Below are 22,827 nucleotides of genomic sequence, written 5' to 3'. Positions count from 1 at the left end.
TAAAGAAGAGGTTGTCCTAGTTGCTAAGGAAATGAATGTTTTCTGTATTGCTGCTTCTACTCCAACAAAGCATGTTCTCAGCTGTCCCTCTGGTTGTGTTTGCCAGAGAGGGGTCAAGGCTTGATATTGCTCCTTCTGTGATTACAGTATTCCTGTGAGATGACTTCCAGGTCAAGAGTCATGGGTGAAAGGGATGCCAGGGAAAAGTGGTTTAAAACACTCCTTTATCGGGTACCTGTATAGTGACAAGCTCCTCTTTTAACTAGTGGTTTCAGGGTAGAGTGTTTTAAGTTCAGTTCTTCTTTTGGGAAAGATGCAGTCCAGAGTAGGAGATCTATATGCTTTAAAATCGGTCTAACTGTCAGCTCTTCTGTAAGGCAGAGGCTGAGTGAGTGTTGGAGCCAGTCCTAGAATGAATGAGATGTAATGGTGTGATTTTTTTATTATTAAAGAAGCTGTCTACCACCAGGCAGGCATCTTGCTTAGCTTAGTATCACAAGAAAGCATTCTCTGATTTGTTTTTCGTCTATCTTGATACATACTCTGTGTGTAGCCGCAGAAACAAAAGGATGCTGCTGCTAGAAATGTAAGGATGCATTAACATCAACAGGACTGAAAACTGCATATTGTGAAGCTAATGTGTAAGTGAAAAACTGTCTTCATGGGGTGGTCCATTGCTAACTGCTAGTCCCACAGCAACTCTGTCCTCCATCATTGTCCATGTGAGATTTACATCAGTCCCAGCTTGAAACTTAAATGACTGCGTACAGCATCCTCAAATAATTTTTTTTCTTTCCCTTCTGCATCCTCTACAGAAAGCCGGTCACCGGCACCACAAAACTTTCTCCTCTATCACTCTCTGGGGCAACAGTTGTCTGCCTGCAACTTTGTGAGATACATGAGCCATGATCCTCCCATATTATGGAGATGGGCAACAATAATAAAATATTAATTAAGAGAAAAATGTGTGTCTTTTAGAGACAGTAGAGCTCTACATTAATCTTCAGTTTCCAGTATGCTGGACCACTAGATTTTTTTCTTATGCTTTTATTTTCTGAAGTAATATTCCTCTAGCTGTCTGTTACACTGGAACACATTCTCTCTACTTCATGTGCCCCCCTCCTACCTCAATGCAGACACTGCAGCATCTGTTATTACCCCTCCCTACCAGATGGTTTGTTGCTGCATTCTCCAAGGAATAAGTTGCCATTTTCCAAAGACCCTTGAGGTCTGAGTTCCACTTCTAACTTTCTCTCTCTGAGGACTCTAACCCCAATGTGATATTTATTTCTCTTTCTCTTTCTCTTAAAAATGCTCCCTCTGCAATTTTATCTTGTTTAATTTTGCAATGCAAACTCTGCAATATCCTTTTGTTAATTCAAATGTTTCAAATACATTGCACTCTGCAGAAAGGGGCTATGAAACCCTCATAACAAAAATATTTAGCTGGATTTCAAACTGGATTTGACAAATGAGCAGGAACGTCTTGCTGCCTCAGACTCATAGCAGACTGGAATCCGCCAGAATCTCCTGATACTTGCTGGAGACAGATTTGGACTGTTAGACTTCGGATATTTAGGAGAAAGTTCCAAGAGAAGGAAAGGCAGCAACAACTAAGTGTAAGTTCTTAACCTGACTTTGATTTGGTGTTTTGGTTGTTGATGTAGTTGGCTTTTTTGTCGAATACTCTTTTAGTTAATAAAGCTGGAGGAGAAAGGATGAGACCTCAGTGCAATGCTGGAGGCACCGTTTTCATTTGTATTTGCATTTTGGTGGGGGCTTCATCAGTTCACAGGAAGGAATAAAAGCAGCTGCAGATATTCTCAGTGTCTGTTGTGTAAAGAACTGTGAGTACTCATATAGGAGAAACATTTGCCATAATTAGGTATTATTAGTCTCAGTGGTCAATGTTCATCCTGTCTGACAGTCTTGGTCTGTGATGGAGCCTTGTGCTTCAGTCCTTGCCAAATTAACAGGAAACCAAGATAAACAGACATCTCTAAAGACCTGTGCTGCATATAAAATATAGCAATAATTTTAAAATCACTTTACATCTGCTTAGATAAGATGCTGATGCATTTATTGGAGATGCTGACATTTAATAAAGGAAATCACTTTCAGCATGGTCTATATTGGATAGTAAAAGGGGGCAGGAGTCCTTGAAATATGCAAAGAAACCTTAAAAAATTAGGGATTGCTCTCTAGACTGTATTTATAAATCAAATGTATCAGTGCTTGCATAAATTCTAAGTTAATTTGTATTCAGAGTGGATATTCATAACATGCCCTCTCCTTCTTATAAGGGATCAGATCAAGGATAGACTTAGCCTCTTTATCTTAACTTTTGCTTTGGGATGTAGCATTTGGAGACTGACTGACTACACCTCTTTAGTGCACAAGGTCAGAGTGGGCAAGAGCATAGCTGTTTTGTCATTCCCATTTAACCTCTATAGGATTATAATTGTTTCATTCAATAATGTTTCACTGCCTGTCATCACATTCATAGAATCACAGAATCATCTAGGTTGGAAAAGACCTTGAAGATCATCTAGTCCAACCATTAACCTAACACTGACAGTTCCCAACTACACCACATCCCTTAAGCGCTATGTCAGCCTGACTCTTAAACACCTCCAGGGATGGGGACTCCACCACCTCCCTGGGCAGCCCATTCCAACTCCTAACAACCCCTTCTGTAAAGAAATGCTTCCTAATATCCAGTCTAAACCTTCCCTGGTGCAACTTGAGGCCATTCCCTCTGGTCCTATTGCTTATTACTTGGTTAAAGAGGCTCACACCCAGCTCTCTGCAACCTCCTTTCAGGTAGTTTTGGAGGGCCATGAGGTCTCCCCTCAACCTCCTCTTCTCCAGACTAAACACCCCCAGTTCCTTCAGCCGCTCCTCGTATGACATGTGCTCCAGAACCTTCACCAGCTTCGTTGACCTTCTTTAAATGTGCTCTAGTAATTCAATGTCCTTTTTGTAGTGAGGGGCCCAAAACTGAACATAGTCATCGAGGTGCGGCCTCACCAGTGCAGAGTACAGGGGTAAGATCCCTTCCCTGTCCCTGCTGGCCACGCTATTGCTGATACAAGCCAGGATGCCACTGGCCTTCTTGGTCCCCTGGGCACACTGCTGGCTCCTGTTTAGCCGGCTGTCAATCAGCACCCCCACGTCCCTCTCTGACTGGCAGCTCTCCAGCCACTCCTCCCCAAGCCTGTAGCGCTGCTGGGGGTTGTTGTGGCCCAAGTGCAGCACCCGGCATTTGGCCTTATTGAAACTCCTACAGCTGGCCTCAGCCCATTGCTCCAGCCTGTCCAGGTCTCTCTGCAGAGCCTCCCTACCCTCGAGCAGATCAACACTCCCACCCAACTTGGTGTCATCTGCAAACTGACTGAGGGTGCACTTGATCCCCTCGTCTAGATCATCAACAAAGATGTTAAACAGGAGTGGCCCCAAAACCGAGCCCTGGGGGACACCACTCGTGACCGGCTGCCAACTGGATTTAACTCCATTCACCACAACAGTTTGGACCCAGCCATCCAGACAGTTTTTTATCCAGCAAAGTGTGTGCCGATCCAAGGCACGAGCAGCCAGTTTTGCCAGGAGAATGCTGTGAGAAACGGTGTCAAAGGCCTTACTGAAGTCAAGGTAGACAACATCCACAGCCTTTCCCTCATCCAATAAGCAGGTCACCCTGCTGTAGAAGGTTTGTCAAGCAGGACCTGCCTTTCATAAACCCATGCTGACTGGGCCTGATCATCTGGTTGTCCCGCATGTGTTGTGTGATGGTACTCAGGATGAGCTGCTTCGTCAGCTTCCTGGGCACCAAAATCAAGCTGACAGGCCTGTAATTTCCTGGATCATCCTTCTGACCCTTCTTATAGATGGATGTCACATTGGCCAATTTCCAATCAGCTGGGACCTCCCCAGTCAGCTAGGACTGCTGGTAAATGACGGAAAGCAGCTTGGTGAGTACCCCAGCCAGGTCTTTCAGCACCCTCGGGTGTATCCCATCTGGTCCCATAGCTTTGTGTATGTCTGTGTGATGCAGCAGGTCACTGACTGTATCCTCCTGGACTGCAGGGGGGTCGTTCTCCCAGTCTCTGTCTTCTGGCTGAGGAGGCTGGATTCCCTCAATACAACTAGTCTTCTTAGCAAAGACTGAGGCAAAGAAGGCATTAAGCACCTCAGCTTTTTCCTCACCACTCATTGCTGTGTTTCTTCCTGCATCTAGGAGGGGATGGAGGCTCTCCCTGGTCTTTCTTTTGCTGTTCACATATTTATAGAAACATTTCTTGTTGTCCTTGATTGCTGAAGCCAGATTAATTTCCAGCTGGGCTTTAGACCTCCAGATTTCTGCCCTCCATAGCCTCACAGCCTCTTTGTAATCACTGTATGTGGTCAGCTCCTCCTTCCAAAGGCTGTAAACTCTCCTTTTCTCCCTGAGTTGCAGCCAAAGCTCCCTGTTCAGCCAGGGTGGTCTTCCCTGGTGCTGGCTTCTCTTACAGCACTTGGGGACAGCCTGCTCCTGAGTTATTAAGACTTTCTTCTTAAAGAGTGTCCAGCCTTCCTGGACCCTTCAGGATTGTCTCCAAGGGATCCTGTCAAGCAGGTGCCTAAACAAGAAATAATCATCCCTTTGGAAGTCCAGGATGTCAGTTCTGCTGTCCCCTCTCCTGGCCTCTCTAAGAACTGAGAACTCTATTATTTCATGATTGCTGTGCCCTAGACAGCGTCCAACCACCAGTCCTTCTCTGTTCACAAAGAGGACATCCAGCAGGGCACCTTCTCTGGTCGTTTCACTCACCAGCTATGTCAGGAAGTTATCTCCCACACATTCCAGGAATCTCTGGTGTAGGAGTCTGGGCTGCATTAGATGGGAGTTAATGCAGACAGGTGTATTCAAGGCTGAAGGCAAAGCTAGCAGAAGAAGGAGTAACTGTACAGATAGCAAAAGAATGAACACCTGTGGTCAGAAAAAGAAATAGCTGTCGGCAAAAGAATACCAGTTTGAAAAAAAGCAAGATATGAGATTATGAAGTTTTGGCAAGTTTTTGGCTTTATATATGTAAATACAATTAATAGAAGCACATGGACAGCACGTGTAGATAGCATGCAGCCTATTAGAGGACAGATAAGCACGTGTATGGAACTTAAGAGTACTATAAATGTAACCAGAATCAGAGAATAAACAAACGATCTGATCATCATATTGGTGTTGTGTCATTCTTGGTCCCGCATGAGAAGATAGAGACCCTAGCAGGGGTGGAAAACAACCCCGGCACTCCGGGACTGCTCCCACTCTGATGAGTTGTATTTCCAGCAGATGACTAGGACGTTAAAGTCTCCCACAAGAAGAGGGCAAGTGATCATGAGATTTCTCCTAAGAGCCTATAGAATATTTCATCCATTTCTCTGTCCTGGTTGGGTGGCCTATAATAGACTCCCACTATGACATATTCCCTGTTGGCCTTCCCCCTGATTCTAATTATCCTGGTTCAACTAGGATAGGGTCAAGTTTCCCCAACAGAGAGACAGGGGGAAGGGATCTCCAGGCGGGTTATTCATACCATGCTGACCTCAGGTCCAGGGGCGGAACCTTTTTACTTTCGTTTTTGGTTTTGGGTGGTGGTGCACACAGACGTCAGCTTTGTTCCCTGACGATTTTGCGGTATTTCTATGTATATATTTTGTCTTGTTCACTGTTATTGCTGTTTATTGTTGTTATAATTGCCACTGTTGTTGTTCAGATTGTTTTATCACACTGTTGTATTAAATTTCTTCATATTTTAGCCTGGGTTTGTGCTTAACTTCCAGCCCAACCGGCTGAGGGTGGGGGACAGGTAACAGCAAATTAAGTGGGAGATTGCCCAAGCAGTAGCACTCGGGCCAGTCCGGGAAGGGCAGGAGGTTAAGAACATGCTCTACACCACAGCCGGGGAGAATGGTCCTACCTGGAGCCTCTGGCAGAGAGCACCTGGGGAAACCTGAGGCTGACCTCTAGGCTTTTGGAGCCGGGGATACAAAGGCTCTGAAGCTAATTATACACCAACTGAGAAAGAGATACTGGTAGCGTATGAAGGAGTTCGGGATACCTCAGAAGTGGTCGGCACTGAAACACAGCTCCTCCTGGCACCCCAACTGCTGGTGCTGGGGTGGATGTTCAAAGGAAAGGCCTCCTCCACGCATCATGCAACCGATGCCACGTGGAGTAAATGGCTTGCGTTGATAAAACAACGGGCTTGAATAGGGAACCCCAGCCGCCCAGGGATGCTAGAGGTGATAATAAACTGGCCAGAGAGCAAAGATTCCGGGATATCACCAGAGCAGGAGGTGACACGTGCTAAGGAGGCCCCACCATACAATGAGCTGCCGGATGAGGAGAAGCGATATGCCCTGTTCACTGATGGGTCTTGTCGCATTGTGGGAAAACATTGACAATGGAAGACTGCTATGTGGAGTCCCACATGACGGGTCACTGAAGCTGCTGAGGGACAGTGTGAATCAAGCCAGTTTGCAGAGGTGAAAGCAGTCCAGCTTGCTTTGGACATTGCTGAGCGGGAAAAGTGGCCGAGGCTCTACCTCTCCACCGACTCGTGGGCAGTGGGGAATACCCTGTGGAAATGGCTGCGGCAATGGAAGCAGAACAACTGGCAACGTAAGGGTAAAACCGTCTGGGCCGCTGAAGTATGGCAGGACATTGCAGCCTGTGTGGAAAACCTCATTGTGAAGGTGCGCCATGTGGATGCCCATGTACCCAAGAGCCGGGCCACTGATTAACATTGACACAACCAGCAGGCAGACCAAGCTGCTAAGATTAGAGTAGCTCAGGTGGACCTGCACTGGCAGCGCAAAGGTGAACTGTGCATAGCCCGGTGGGCCCACGAGACCTCGGATCACCAAGGTAGGGACGCAACATACAGGTGGGCTCAAGATCGAGGGGTGGACCTTACTATTGACACCATTGCAGAGATCATCCATGCATGTGAGACGTGCTACAATCAAACATGCCAAGCAGGTGAAGCCCCAGCGAAATGGTGAGCGATGGCTGAAATATAGATATGGAGAGGCCTGGCAGATCAAATACATCACACTGCCACATACTCGCCACAGGAAGTACCACGTGCTCACAGTGGTGGAAGAAACCACTGGATGGCTGGAAACTTACCCAGTGCCCCACGCCAGTGCCAGAAACACCATCCTGGGCCTTGAGACCCAAGTCCTGTGGCGACATGGCACCCCAGAGAGAATTGAGTCAGACAATGGGACCCACTTCCGAAACAACCTCATAAATGCCTGGGCAGAAGAACACGGCATCAAGTGGGTCTACCATATCCCCTACCACGCACCAGCCTCTGGGAAGATCGAGCACTACAATGGACTGTTAAAAACCACATTGAAAGCATTAGGAGTTTGGACCTTCAAAGACTGGGACATACATCTAGCAAAGGCCACCTGTCTAGTCAACACAGGAGGATCTGCCAGTCGAGCTGGCCCAGCTCAGTTGAAACCTCCATGTGCTGTAGATGGGGGTGAAGTCCCTGTGGTGCACATGAGGAATATATTGGGAAAAATGGTCTGGTTTAGTCCTGCGCCAGGCAAAGGTAAAGGCAAACCCATCCATGGGATTGCTTTTGCCCAAGGACCTGGGTGCACCTGGTGGGTGATGCAGGACAATGGAGAGGTCAGATGTGTACCACAGGGGGACTTGATTCTGGGTGAGAACGTGCCATGAATTATGCTGTGCCTTTGTAAATTGTTATTCTGTTATTGTTAACTGCTAAATGGCAGCTGTACATGATGCAGATGGTATAGAATAAAGGGGTGGATTATGTCCTGGTTCAACTAGGATAGGGTAAAGTTTCCCCAGCAGAGAGAGAGGAGGAAGGGATCTCCAGACGGGTTGTTCATACCATGCTGACCGCAGGTCCAGGGGAGGAGCCTTTTTACTTTCGCTTTTGGTTTTGGGTGGTGGTGCACACACGCGGTGGGCTTGTTCCCTGACCATTTTGCGGTATTTCTCTGTATATCTTTTGTCTTGTTCACTCTTATTGCTGTTTATTGTTGTTATCATTGCTGCAGTTGTTGTTCAGATTGTTCATCACACTATTGTATTAAATTCTTCTTATTTTAGCCCGAGTCTGTGCTTAATTTCCAGCCCGACCAGCTGAGGGTGGGGGACGGGCAACAGTAATGTGCTTTCCGGTCCTGGCAGGGCTTAAACCAGCACACTAATGCAGACACTCCACTCTGTCTTCTCTACACTTGTACTCAAAGCAATCATAACAGTTCCTAACATAGAGCACCACCCCACCACCTCTCCTTCCTTGTCTATCTGTCCTAAAGAGATGCTCCAGTCATGGGAGACATCCCACCATGTTTCTGTAATAGCCACTACATCATAATTTTCCTGTTGCATCAGGGCTTCAAGCTCCTCCTGTTTGTTACCCATGCTATGTGCATTGGTATACATGCCCTTCAGATGGGCTCATATTTTTCATGTTTTCCCCCTTCCCCCTTCAAATCTTAGTTTAAATCTCTCTCAATGAGGCCAGCTAACTCCTGCCCCAAGATCCTTTTTCCCCTCTGGGACAGTTGCATCCCATTTGATTTCAAAATGTCTGGCGTCCTGCATACTAACCCATGATTGAAAAATCGGAAGCCCTGCCAGTAACACCAATCTTGGAACCACAAGTTCATCTGTTGAGTTCTCCTGTAATCTTCCTCATCCATCCCCACAACTGAAGGGATGGAGTAAAACACAATTTTTGCCCTCTACCCTTTAACTAGTTTCTTCAAGTCCCTGAAATATCTCTTCATGGATTTTGGACTTCTGATATTATCGTCACTGCCCACCTGAAAAACCATGAGAGGGTAGTAGTCCTTGGGTCTCACTGGAGTGGGTACTTTTGCCATGAGGTTCTTCACCCAGGCCCCAGGAAGGCAGCAGACTTCCCTATAAAGTGTGTCTGGCCTGCATACTGGGCCTTCCACACCCACTGGTCAGCCACCGGAGTCACCCACTACAATGACCCTTCTGGGGTTCTTTTTAGAATTAGTTTTTATACCTGGTCTAGAGAGCCCCATTGAAGTGCTAAGGCTTGGACAAACAGTGCAAGCCTAAGTTGACCTATAGATTAATCCTGTATATTTTTTAAATAATAACCATAGTGCTGATAGATATTTTACTAAGTTATAACAAACCACCTATTCTGATGTAAAAGGTCTAAGTATTGAAGCCTGAGCAACAGGCCCTGAACCAAAACTGCCAATATAGTATGTATTCATTAGTGAAATATGCATGGAAGATGTAGCTATCTTGAATGTATATTTATCTTTCTTTGTGTGTGGATAAAATAACAGGGTTGTGGAGACCATGGTCTGTCACCATGGCCTGATGTGAGACCTTGCACATAACCCAAGTAGATAAGCAGGGAAAATCCCTTAGCTTCTCCCCCGAGCCCTGGCCAGGCTCTGGGGGAATCTAATGTGAGATTGAAACCAGGTATTTCTGCTTAAAACAAAGGTGCCTGCTATTCTGGCTTGCTGATTTTGGGGTATATAAGGCTGGACCCACTCACAGTGACTTTGGAAGCCTCACGTATGGGTGAACGCACCGCATAGGATTTCCCACTTGCAGGGAAAGCTTCTCCAAATCCTTGCTGTAACCGGGCTCCCCAGCGACTGCGGATCTGGATGATGGTAAAGTATGCAAGTGGTGATGTATCTTTTCTTAATCACTATTCTCTCTCAGGTAGTAATGATTTGATGCATCACCCTGTATTTTCCTATTTGTTTAAGCACGCTGTTCTGTCTTTTCTTACTGTATGTTTTCTGTATTATTTTATTATTGTTATTTCTAGTAAAATATGTCTGCTCTTTTCACTCTGGTGGCTGAGTTTAATTGATATCCCTAATCAGCAAAACACCCGGCCTTAGCAGACCTTGGTCTTCCTCTTTGACTCATTTTCTTCATCCTTCTCTACTTCATTCAAAAGTTCCATGGCTCCGTATCTATTGTGAAGGGACATTGTAAAAGGTGAGGGAGTGTTGGGAGATAATGGACATGTGAGCAATCCTACATGTGTGCACACATCGGCAAGTACATGACAAGGACATAGAACAAAGAACTCAGCAACCAACTCCAGGAGATGGGTTGGGCGGAGAAAGATATTGAGTGTGGCGCTTATTATCCAATCGTGAGAAGGCTTGAAGTGCGTGGACAAAGCTAACTATCCAATCATAAGGACTGTACCACGTACCGTTTGCGTGAACTGTAGAAACCTATAAAAGAGCTTGCTTACCTTCACTAAATTGGCATTGCTTGATCATACTGGTCGTGTGTGTGTCCATAGCTCCCGCATCTTGTGCCCGAACAGGGACCCTGTAGATTGGCACAAGTCTTCTCTGAGGACTAGACAGAGGTGCAATCGAGGGTGGGAAGCCGGTCGAAACTGATCCAGGCTCTGCCCCGGGGCCTGAAGGTGAGAAGCAGCGTGCTGTAATTTGGGTTGAAGATCCGCGAAAAGAAGCGGCAGCCAGGGAGGAATGGGGTCTATTCTCGGCAGGGACGAGTAAGCAGTGGTGAAAGTCCTCCAAGATATCCTCTCCATGAGAGGGATAAAATATGATAAGTCCACCCTGAAAGGCTTGGTGAAATGGAGCTGGGAAAGAGGACTTGTCTCCAACGCAGGTCTCATATTTGAGATATCTACCTGGGAATCCATAGGAAAAAAGCTTTGGGACGCGATCAGTGAGGGAGGAAGGTTGGCAGAAGAAGCGAGCAACTATCCCGTGCTCTGGAAGCTGATCCGTGAAATAATAGAGGAGCTGAGCGACGACCACCTGGCTGGCAACCGTGTGGCTGGCGACCGCGTGGCTGGTACTTCCGCCTTTGCAGCTGTAGAAGCAGCTTGTGGCTCTTATATGCCACCTCCGATGCCTGCGCCGCTGGCAGATCCCATCGCGCTATGTCAGCTGAAAAACCTGTTTGCTTCATTGGTTGCGCTGGCGGGGCCACGACGGGCAACAGGGGTTAGACCGGGAGCTGCGCAGGCGGGAGCGGGAGATGCCAGAAGTGCGCCTGGTGCCGCGTGAGAGGAGAGTGAGGGGAGAGCGGGGGAGTCACCGGAGCCCAGCGGTGGGCAGAGCGCGGATGGGAACGCGGGCGGAACGCCTGCGCCTTCCTCGCAGAGAGAGAAACCCCCCGCCTCACAAGTCAACGTTTCAAACAAAGAAATTTCACTCTTGCAACTTATAGGCAAGCTTGAAAAACTGGCTGCAACACAGGAGGAGAAGATGAAGCACAGATCGTGTACCTTTTCATCTGGCAAGCAACTGCAACCGTCTCCTCCTGTTCCGCCACCTGACTATTCGGTTCCAGTACCTGCTTCCAATCCATTCTTGCTATCATCACAAGCGGAGGCTGAGCTTCCTTTGTCTCACCCTACAACTTCACATCTTTTTTCTTCACAGGCCACACACTGATGGAAAGGGATTATTAAAGATGCTATAGCAGAGGGGTACTTTATTCCTGAAAGCGTACAAGCGTTTCTTGTTTCTATTAATAGTGTTAGTGGTACTAACGAATGGGATCCTTTAGATTGGAAATTGCTTGAAAAGGCTAGAGCTTCAGTAATGCAAAATGGTCTTCATCATCAATTAACAAAAAAAAATTATTAATTATATTTTTTCATCATCACTGTCAATTTCAAAAGATATGGATCAAATAGCAGCAGTTATATTAACTCCATCTCAAAAAATATTGTTTGAAAGTGCATGGACTAAATTAGTTAATAATGAGCAAGCTCAGCCACAACCACAAGACAATCCACTTTATCTCGTTCAAGCGCAAATGTTGTTAGGTACAGGACCCTTTGCAACAGTAGATCTGCAAGTCAATTTCTCTAATGAAGTGTTGCGACTATCGCAGTCACTAACTTGTCAAGCCCTAATGTCTGTGCCTGATACAGAAGGGCAACGGCAAGATAAATTTGTAACAGTAAAACAAGGTCTTAATGAGCCTTATTCTAAATTTGTAGATCGCCTCTATGACTCTCTTGAACAGCAGTATGACATGACTGTAGAAATGAAGGAAAACATGTTTAAATTAATGGTTTTTGACAATGCCAACCCATCCACCAAGCAATTGTTAGTTACCCTCCCACAAGGAGCATCTGTAGGTGACATGATTGAATTAACCAATAGAGGGATGCAGCAAGCTGCATGTACCTGGTTAGAAGGAGAGGAATGGAAATATCACCTCATTCAAGGCCAAAGAGAAGATTCCTTGCAAACATTAGAACTCCAAGCAGTTTTGTGGGCATTTCTGTCCTGGCCACATTTGGGATTAAATGTAGTGTCTGATTCATTCTATGTAGTAAGAGTAGTAAAAAGGATTGAACGAGGACAAGTAAAAGAAATAAAAAATAAACACTTAGGGAAACTGTTGCAACAACTAGTTCATACTCTTGATCAGAGAAGCGTTGTCTACTTTATTACTCACATCAGAAGTCACCAATCCAAAGAAGGATTAGGGTATGGAAATTAACTAGCTGATCAATTGGTTGCTCCAGCCTGGTCTGGGCCCTCTCCAAATTTGTTGCACAAGCTAGAGAATCTCACAATTTTTGCATCAGTCAGCAAAAATGTTGCATAAACAATTTAAAATTCCTCTTGTGGATGCGAAGGGCATTGTTGCCTCTTGCTCATCCTGTCAAAAAATAGGATTCGGCCTAGGAACAGGAGTTAACCCACAGGGCCTATCACCTTTGCAATTATGGCAAATGGATGTTACTCACATAGCAGAATTTGGTAGGTTAAAATATGTACACATTATTATTGATACTTTCTCCATGACTATTTGGGCTACAGCTCAAGCTGGAGACAGCTAAACATGTTGAAAAGCACTTCTATAGTTCTTTTGCTGTACCTGGCATACCAGTAAAGATCAAAACAGACAGTGGTCCAGCATATATTTCTGGACGCTTACAACGCTTCTGTATCTTATGGGGCATTAAACACTGCACAGGAATTCCACACTCTCCTGCTGGAGAAGCAATCATCGAACGAGCTCATCAAACTCTGAGGCAAATGATTCAAAAACAAAAAGGGGGAATGTCAGATATGATGCCAGCTGAACGATTAAATAAAGTTTTATATATTTTGAATTTTTTGAGGCTTACAGGAGAACGTCAGGAACCACCAATGATGATTCACAGTTTAGCAATAAAGGGTGATGCTGAGCAATCTATGGGCACACAGCAGCCGTTAGTTATGTTCAAAAACTTAAACACTGGGCAATGGGAAGGACCTGTTAAAGTACAGGCAGAGGTTATATGTGTGTGCTTATGGATCATGGCTTACAGTGGGTTCCATCTCACTGGGTGAGGCCTTGGAAAGAAGGTCAAGCTCACAATCCTAAGCCTTGCAATGGTTCTAAGTGATTAATGCTCATACATTCTGAATGTGTTTATTGAAATCACTTCCAAACCAGTAGGGGCCCAAATTACACAGGAAAGTTAACTATGTTCACAGGATAGTTGAAGAAGTTGTTACAAGGGGGAATAGTTGGAATTGTTGGAATTGTTATGTTTGTTATTATTTTGCCATGCTTAATTTGTTGTATTAACAATTGTTGGAAAAAAGCTTGCAAGGAATGTGGATTGCTCAAAACCAAAAAGAGGGATATGTTGGGAGATAATGGACATGTGAGCAATCCTACACATGTGCACGCCTCGGCAAGGACATGACAAGGACATAGAACAAAGAACTCAGCAACCAACTCCAGGAGATGGGTTGGGCGGAGAAAGACATTGAATGTGGCGCTTATTATCCAATCATGAGGAGGCTTGAAGTGCGTGGACAAAGCTAACTTTCCATAAGGAAGCTAACTATCTATAAGGATTGTACCATGTACCGTTCGTGTGCACAGGAGAAACCTATAAAAGGGCTTGCTTACCTTCAATAAATTGGCATTGCTTGATCATACTGGTCGTGTGCGTGTCCATAGCTCCTGCAAGGGAGGTTGGGAGAGGATTTTCCTGCCTCCCTGAGCAGGGACCTGTTTCCACCCTCCCCCACCTCTTAGGTCTCCTCCTTCTGCCTGGCAGCAAGAGGGTGAAGGATCACTTTTGGAGCCTCTATTTGCTCCTGTTGGTTCAGGGGTGCTAAGGTGTTACTCCATCAATCAATTTCCCTTTTGCACTCCCTAATACATCTTAATCTTTCAACCTCTTTGAGTTCCGCCACCAGGCTGAGCAGGTCATCCAGCTGATCACAGCGCACACAGGTGCTGTCCCTGCTGCCCTCTGGCAGGACTGACAGGCTCAGGCACTCCCTGCATCCTGGGACCTGGACCACTGCACATTTGCATGGGTCTCAAAGTTCTTTCTGGTGGTGGTTTTGACCCAAGTGGAGATCCTGGTTCAGTCTACTCATGGAGCACAATGAGACGATAACTAGCTAAAATAAACTCTAGAGACAGGAGAGGGACTATGCCTTGTCCATACACCTTACCTGCATGCCCTGCCTGCGCAAACAGCTGCACCATGCCCTATTTGCCCCTCCTGGTCACTCACGCTCCCTGGGAGCTGCTCTTGTATGTGAGGGGCATTGGGCATCATCACTCCAGTCTCTGCTCACTCTGAGTCCCCTCTGTCCTCGTTTGCATCTCACTCTTCCCACTCAGGGAGGAGACAGCTTGAGGTTCTCCTTCTTCCTTGGGCTTCTGCTTTCTCAGCGTGTGGTTTTGCTGTGTGTTTTTTGAGGCTTTTGGAAGAGTCCCCTGCTGCTATCCTCTGTTTTGGAGACCCTCTCCTCAGCAACATTCACTAGTCTCTCTACTCAAGTTCATTACTGATGGGACAATTGGGCTCAGTAGTTAATTACCTATCAAATTAATCACTACTTCCACTTGTGAGACACATCTTTAGTGGTATAGAAAGTGTACAGCATTTCCAGGGAAGAGGTCACAAAATTAACTATCGGTATTTTGATTGTTCCACATATTGGATGAGATTTGTTGAGCTAGCCATTCAGCACACTGGGAAATCTATGGGCTACAATTCAGTAGATGTTTTCAGTCTTCTCTGCTTCTTCTCTATGATTTTCTTCCAGTTTTTATTTTAATGACTTCCTTCAGTTCTCTGAAACAGCTAAGTCTCTTTTTCCTTCATACTTTGCATTTATTTTTGCATAGGTCTCTGGCTTGATTGTCCACCTTCACCTTTTTTTTCACCATGCTGCTATCTCTTCTCCCTGCCATACTACTTTACCCTTCCTCCCCCCATTTTTTTCCCCTCTCATGTTCTTAATAGTTATTTTTATTTAGTCACTTTTGGGGATTTTAATTCAAAGACCAACTTCTTCCTCAGACACTCCCAACCTCCTCTGGAGGCCAGGTATCTGTCAGTGTTCCTAATCCTCTACAAACCTGTCCCTGATTATGGCTGGAGCATTGGCTTCTTGTCATAACTGTAGAGTAAGGAGCAACAGTGACTCTTTCACTGTTGGCAGCCATCTTGCTTTCCCTCTCATGTGCTATTTCTCATCTAGCAATATCCATCAGTTCTAGACAACCCATGAAAAAGTAATCAGACTGGCAATTTTATGTTTTCCAACATGATTCTGCCACCAGGATCTTAGGAGATGAGTTCTGAATTAGATACCAAAGATGCCAAATGTGCATTAAAATTTCATAATGTTCTAATCAAGTTGTGTTTTTTTGATAAAGGAAAAGATCCTCTTAGGGGCATTCCCTATGCTTTTTATAGAATAGCATTGTAAAAAAAGGTTGCTAATTTTCAGTGCCTGCAACAGGATGAGCATTTAAATTTATATATTTGCAAATGAGAACCAGCATTAACAGTGAGTTAAAGCTTTTAGACTGTAAACCCCACCAATGCAAGCCATAAAGGAAAAAAGAAAAAGAAACCAAGAAATAAACATGAAAGTTTTCTAGTGCTCTGTCTGTGCTCCACACAATTATTCTTCATTCTGGCTACCTTTTACTCTCTTTCACTGCCCAGATGTTTCCACTTGCACCCGTGAATTACTGCTTTAACAAATCAAAGGAATCTGGAAACATATGAAGTAAATAGATCACAAATCTAGAACAGAGGTTCTTAGAACTACAGAAGTACAGAAGTCAGGTTGTTTTCTTTCTTTCTCTCTGAAGAGGACGTGTCAAACTGAAAAACTAGCTCTTTATCACATACAGATTTCTACTTAAGAACTTCCAAAAGCAATGTTTTCATACCACCAGTAGTAGATTCCACCTAACTAGTTCTTCTTTACTACTGCATCTTTTTGTTCTCTCTGAAGCAATTACTTATGTGATAATCAATTCAGACTGTTCCTTTTTTTTCAAATAAACGGTCTGGTAAGCATAGGGGAACAGAGCAGATTCCTGCTAAAATCAGTGCAGAAATTCAGTGACTGATGAGACATGCTTCATGTGCGTTTTTAATGGAGACCCTGCAATTCTAGGAGAGGATTCTGCATCACTCATTCACCAAGTCTCACAGTTCAGACTACACAGTGAGACCCTTACTTTGTGTGTATGTAAATGTGAGATAAGGTTTTAAAGAATTTATATATCTGTCTACTTGGGAGGGGGGGTTGTTTTGACTGTTGCTTTTAGAAAGGTGGTGAGTTTAGTTGTACAGAATGTGAATAGCATTGTAGGAAATTACTTCTCTCTTACCCAGAACTACCTTTAGGTAGTATTTCTTGATAGAGAAAAATGTAGTAAGCTTTTCCTAGAATAAAAAAAAAAAAAAAAAAAAAAAAAAAAAAAAAAAAAAAAAAATCTACAAATATACATAGCGATCCTACCTAATAATATCTAATAATGATAAATGGTTCATGCACATTTGATTTCCACTTGTCTTCTGTTCCCATATTATCCCATATTGGGTCACCTTCCACCACTCCAAACCTCTTCAGAAGCTGCCTTTTTTGTTTGACAAAACCTATCAAAGAGGTGAACAGGGCACATCTATTTTTATAACTAAATCAGAAGGGATTTCTGGCATACATGCAAGACCCAGTCCTGCAAAGCAGAGCCAGCTCAAGACTTCTTACAGCATACGCAAAATGCAATGTTTCTGCCTGTTGGAAGTGTGGGAAAAGCAAAACAGCAAAAAAAAGGGCAAACCACACATTTCCTTAACACATGATGCCCAGAACAAACACAGGACAGGATGGAGATCCAGTGATTTGTGTTGCCATGGCACCAAAGAGGAATGCGAAGTGAGGTGCGACAGTCCTGTTCTTCCACTCTTCTCAAGGAACATTTGACATGACTAAGCAGATTTATGTCCTGCTCTTCCCCTTCTCTCAAGGACTGTTTTGCAGTACTCTGTGGACCTTATCTCTCATTCTTCCTCTTTTCCCATAAAACCAGTGCACACCTTGCACTCAGGAATGTGCTGTGCTGGTACTCAGGAAACAATGACTTGGCCACAGTTCCACCCACTGACACATATATACTTAGATAAATACTACCCCAAGTTTGTACCTAACTCAGAGGGACAATAGTCCAATACCAAATCAGAGGGACAGATTGACAGGTTTGTGCTCCTCACCCCCCACAGAAGGGATGCCTTTTGGTAAGATTTGGGCCCGTGGCTACACCGAGTGATTACTCAGGAATTGAGTGTGTGTGACTGCAATCGTTTTTTGTGTGTAGTGCTATAGAGCCAGCCTACAGTTTGTGCATTTATCGTAGGCAATCTCAAAGAATCTGTAGATGTTGCATCAGAATAAACCGTACTATTCATGAACCTGACTGCTTCTCTTGAATGCAACTGGACCTACAGCATATGGGCTGTTCGTGTATCTGGTGTCAGGCCTATAGTTACGGCCATAATTGGCATACCTGTGAAGAGAGAAGTCCAGCTGCCCCTGAACCCTCTAACCTTTGAGGACCAGCTAGAATGCAAGGGGATTAATCTCTTACCAAACTAATTCATTACCTTGAATGCGACACTGCCTCAAAGCAGAGGGACTTAGGATAGGGCTGCTATTGCTATGGAAAAGGAGCTGGAGGAAGACAGGCTGCAGACTATGTGGAAAATGTCCACCTCTAGCAGCTCTGAAAGGGTAGGTAGCATGTTGCTGGACACAACACAGCACTTCTTGGAGAGGCCTCTGAATCCCCGCAGTGGACATCACACCAGACATCCTGCCTGTTCTTTGGGTAGTGATAGCTGCAGTTGCAACAGCCAACCTGGTTTTCCATGGCCCTGGCATAGATAAAGCAGCCTGCTGGACCACAGTTAGCTGGTGTTATGGAGGCTCTCAAACAAACAACTAACCACCAAAAATAAAACATTTATTACTGACACAATTAAATAGCTCTCCGTAAATTAGAGGTTCGAATGACTGTGAGAGGAGAACAGAACAAATTTCTAGGGTTCAATGGCAACCCAAAACGCAGAAAAAAGAACTCTATAGGGTTTAACGACAACTCAAAACACAGAACAATGCACCACTCCCTAGGATTTAACGGCAACCTGAAACGTTTTATCACTCACCTGACAAGTGAGGGCTCTCAACCTTGAGGACCTGCTCAGGACAGTGTCCCGACCCAAGGCCTCTCGAGGAGTTTCCTTGGGCAGCGTCCTGACCCAAAGGGAGAGTCCTGACCACAGCATGCTGCTCCAGGGGACGAGCTCCAAATGGCATCCCAGGGGACTCCATTTATACCCAGGCCAAATCTGACCTGTAGTCAATAGCGGCTCCCATTGGCCAAAGGCCACAACTACCGCGAGGCCCTGAGAACAAAAGCAGCCAGGAGCTGCTACACTTCAGCAGCCAAGAAGCTCTGCTCTCACTGGGCAGATGCACCTGCCACAGTTGGTCTGCTGCAAAGGTTAACATATTCATATAAAAGCCTTCTTGATTTCTCTGGGAACACTGGCAGCTGGCAGTCCTTAGCATGTCTGTATAGCTTTTTCAGAGTTGTGGTCTCAGCACCCATTACCTTTGATGACTCACTGAGGCTAGAGATGGAATCTTCAATCTTGTCCCAGAGTCTCAGACCTCCACTGAGCCACAGCACTTGCAACAAGCTCTGGAAAATTCCTGAGCTCCTGCAGCTTGACATCACTAAAGCAAGTCAATATAAATAACCTATTTGAGATTATTTGCAGTGACTGCTAAAATTCACTTGTAATTTCCTCTCCAAGTCCATGTCATACAGCATGTTCAGAATCCTACCTAATTTTCATTTGTTTGAGGCATAGTTGTTAACACACATGCCAATTAGAAGCTATGTAATTTTTCTCATTAACAGCCTTAACCAGTCAAAAAAACATTTGTGCCCACACTTCCACCAGTTACATTCCAGCCTGGTGTACTGTTGTATTCATTTCACTTAAACTTTGTAAGTACATGATGCAACTCTTTGCTCATCGCCCCCTCCAAGTCTGCTCTGTAGTGTTATTTATGGTGTCTTGTTTGCTCTGACACCGTTGTCCCCCAGGTTTAAACAGCCAATGTATTGCTGACATGGTTCATCAGGAACTAATGTCTAGGTCTCAGGAAAGAAATAGGTTTGAGCAGCGGTACTGGAGGCAGAGTTGGTAAGATCAACAGGAAGAGGCTAAGGAATGAAATTTAACTCTACCCATCTGCAGCATGGTTTGCTCTACTACTGTTGTCAGGCTGACAACATTATGCAAGGCCTCCAGGCAGTTGTTGTGATTATTTGACCTCAAGTAGTGCTGAGAGTCGTTTGGGATTTTGACACTCAAGTTGGCAGTCTGGTGTTGAAGAACAGATCCTTCAGAAATATGGTAAGGTTTTGGCACTGTCTGCTGACATTTGCCAGCTGAAGATTTGGTGCTCAGTACACAGAGACAGATGAAGTTTCAAAAGCTGAAGATGGAAAGTTCTTCCTTCTCTTTCCTGCTCAGAGAGGAGTAGGTATGAATTTAAACTGGTAGGGATAGGACATTTTTAGTACTGTATTTCTTGGTAATTCCTATTTACTACTTGTCCTTCTGCATTTACTCTTCCCACTTCATCCCATTTTAGAAAATAAGCTTATATCTTTCTGTCCCTGGTGAAATGATACATATGTGCTGGTTTGGGCTGAGATAGAGTTAATTTTCAGTGGTTTGGATTCATGCTGGAAACAGTGTTGATAATACAGAGATGTTTTCATTACTGCTGAGCAGTGCTGACACAGCATCATGGCCTCTTCCACTTCTCACCCCACCAGTGAGTAGGCTGGGGGTGCACAAGAAGTTGGGAGGGGACACAGCCAGAACAGCTGACCCCAGCTGACCAAAGGGATATTCCATACCACATGACATCATGCTCAGTGTATAAAACTGGGAGAAGAAGAAAGAAGGAGGAGATTATCAGAGTTACGGTGTTTTGCCTTCCCAAGTATCCGTTACATGTGATGGAGCCCTGCTTTCCTGGAGATGGCTGAACAGCTGCCTGCCGATGGGAAGTGGTGAATGAATTCCTTGTTTTGCTTTGCTTGCCTGCATGGCTTTGCTTTACCTATTAAACTGTCTTTATCTCAACCCATGAGTTTCCTCCCTTTTACTCTTCCAATTCTCTCCCCTATCCTGTGTGGGGCTCAGTCGCCAGCTGGGGTTAAACCATGACAACATACCTCATGGAAGCATGCGTATTGCTTTCAGACTCCTAGAGTTAGCATCCTGCTAAGAAGTTGACACAACCTGTTGAGATAACCATCTTCAGTCTCCAGAGAAAGGCTGATGCCCCAGGTGCTGCAAACATTCTCCTGAGTTTTAAACTTTTGTTTACAAAAGTAAGGGAAGAAGAATATATCAAAAAAGAAAAATGTATGTTTGCATCAAAATTAATTGGCATGTAGAGAGTTATGGGACTACTGACCTTGTTCTGCAATCTTGTAATTCAAGAGATGTTAATCAGTCCAAGATATGTTAAGATTCTAGGGTAGAAAGTGTCATTTTCTTACTAGATGGTGCGGAACTGCACAACTACCCCGTGGACGGCTGGAGACTGGGTCTACTGAAATTTTCTTCAAAGGATGCCTCTGAAGTTGCACGTTAAATACCAGTTATATCAGAGATGCACACTATGCTGAAACTCCACCCCACTGCATATCTGAGGCATATTTGTGAAGTCTCAAGCTCTCTGGCCAACCTCAACATTTTGTGACAATTGGCTTTAAGCAGGTACTTCTTCTCAGGCTATTCTTTGCAGCAGATGAAACTGTAAATTAATTTCACAAAGGGTACCTCTTTTCCTACCAGAAGGAACCTAAGTCTAGAAAACTGTAACATAATATTAGCTCAGCTGGCCTAATTCCTCTTTCAGATCAGTCTTCTAATGTCTTAAGACCGTATACTTTGCTTGCACCTCTGCTGGATTTGACATTTTGTCACCTAAAGTTAGTTATATGGACATTCTGCTACAAGCTGCTGCAGGAAGGGTAAGCCACAACTTTTTTTGTTCTGAGTCTAAATCTGCTCAACAGTAGTAAGAGAGATTATCAAAATAATCACTGTGTGTACAGTAATCACTAGTATACAGAACAATTGATCTACTGAGGTAACAGGGCAGATGGATGGAAATCAAGCAATGATAGCTGTATCTTCTAGCACTCGATCTGTCATGCATGTGCCACTTGCACCTAAGTCTTTACCATGTGTGTATGCTGGTGAATAAGATTGTCTTCCTGTTCATGCCCTGTTACACCGATGTTGTCAAAATATTCTTCAAAAAATGACATTCATTAGTGCCCCAGTTTCTTCAAAAATTAGGAGAATACCTGTTATGAGTATTTCAGGGATCAAACCCCAAATCTGACAGCAGAATCCTATTCTAACTGTAGCCTACAACAAATACAAACAGTTTGGGGTGTCATAATATTCTGAGACCTTCAATGGCATAAGAGACATCTAGGCATCTGACTCTTATCTGTGCCTATTAGGGTTTTTTTTTCTCTAAATGTCATCACTAGAAAGAAACTATGAAAAAAACCTTCCTGTTCATATAGGCACTTGTGAGCAATACAGTCAGTACAAGCCTGAAGCAACAAAAACTTCATTAAACTTCATCTTTTCCATTCTTTTTTGGTAATATTCAGCCTTACACACAAAGACTACATTAACAGAACATCACTGTGGTTGCAAACTCAAGTACACAAAGTGAGGAAATGACAACTAAATTCTCATATGCAAACAGAATTTGATAGCACTTTTTTTTTTTCAAATGATGATACAATTCCTATTCACATGATCACATAGTGATTTCTACCAGACCCTTACTTCATTTGATGTGCAAAAAGGTCAGGTGCAGACTCCACAGCACTCTTAAGCCTCATCTCTCTTAGCAACATCTGATTTCTTCATCCAGACAATCCTGGTTTTCATCTTGTATCCCAACTTCCCATCAAATCTCTTTTGTTCTCTTTCTGCCTCCTATGGAAGAAATAAACTCACTATTGTTAATTCCAGTATCTATCTCTGCCTGGGCTTGAGTAGAGAGGGGCAACCAGTTTAGATAAACCCAGTTTTGCTTCTCCAGCGGTAGATAGAAGAGGAATATAATTTAAAAAAAAAATAATTGTTTGTTGTCAGAGATCAGCAGATGCAAAGCCTAGCAATGATTCAAAGGAGAATGAGCTTTCTTAGCTGCTGTGTTGGGAAGAAGATATCTGAGTTCACTTTATGGGTATAGAGTCTTTAATGATGCGGTTCTTCCCTTTTATCAACTCTCCGATAAGCACATACAGATTTTTAAAGGCTTACATAAGTCTGGGTTTTTTTGGTGGTGGGTTGTTTTTCTTGTTTTTTTTTTTTTTTTTTTTTT

The 22,827-nt window shown here is 44.3% G+C and overlaps 1 long non-coding RNA gene across 1 annotated transcript; it reads right to left on the bottom strand.

The window, feature by feature from the left end:
* Positions 1-5,123: 5,123 nt before the first annotated feature.
* LOC113482329 lies at positions 5,124-21,924 on the bottom strand. The gene is made up of 3 exons (XR_003398826.1): positions 21,913-21,924; positions 9,933-9,937; positions 5,124-5,259 (listed from the first exon to the last, which is right to left on the bottom strand). It is a non-coding gene; the product is annotated as an uncharacterized LOC113482329 (long non-coding RNA).
* Between the last annotated feature and the right edge of the window lie 903 nt (positions 21,925-22,827).

This window comes from Athene cunicularia (assembly GCF_003259725.1).
Source record: "Athene cunicularia isolate RWA chromosome 1 unlocalized genomic scaffold, athCun1 chr1_part1, whole genome shotgun sequence".
Classification (NCBI taxonomy): domain Eukaryota; kingdom Metazoa; phylum Chordata; class Aves; order Strigiformes; family Strigidae; genus Athene; species Athene cunicularia.
The sequence above is the reverse complement of the archived record's forward strand: the minus strand, read 5'-3'. Positions and strand labels throughout refer to the sequence as shown.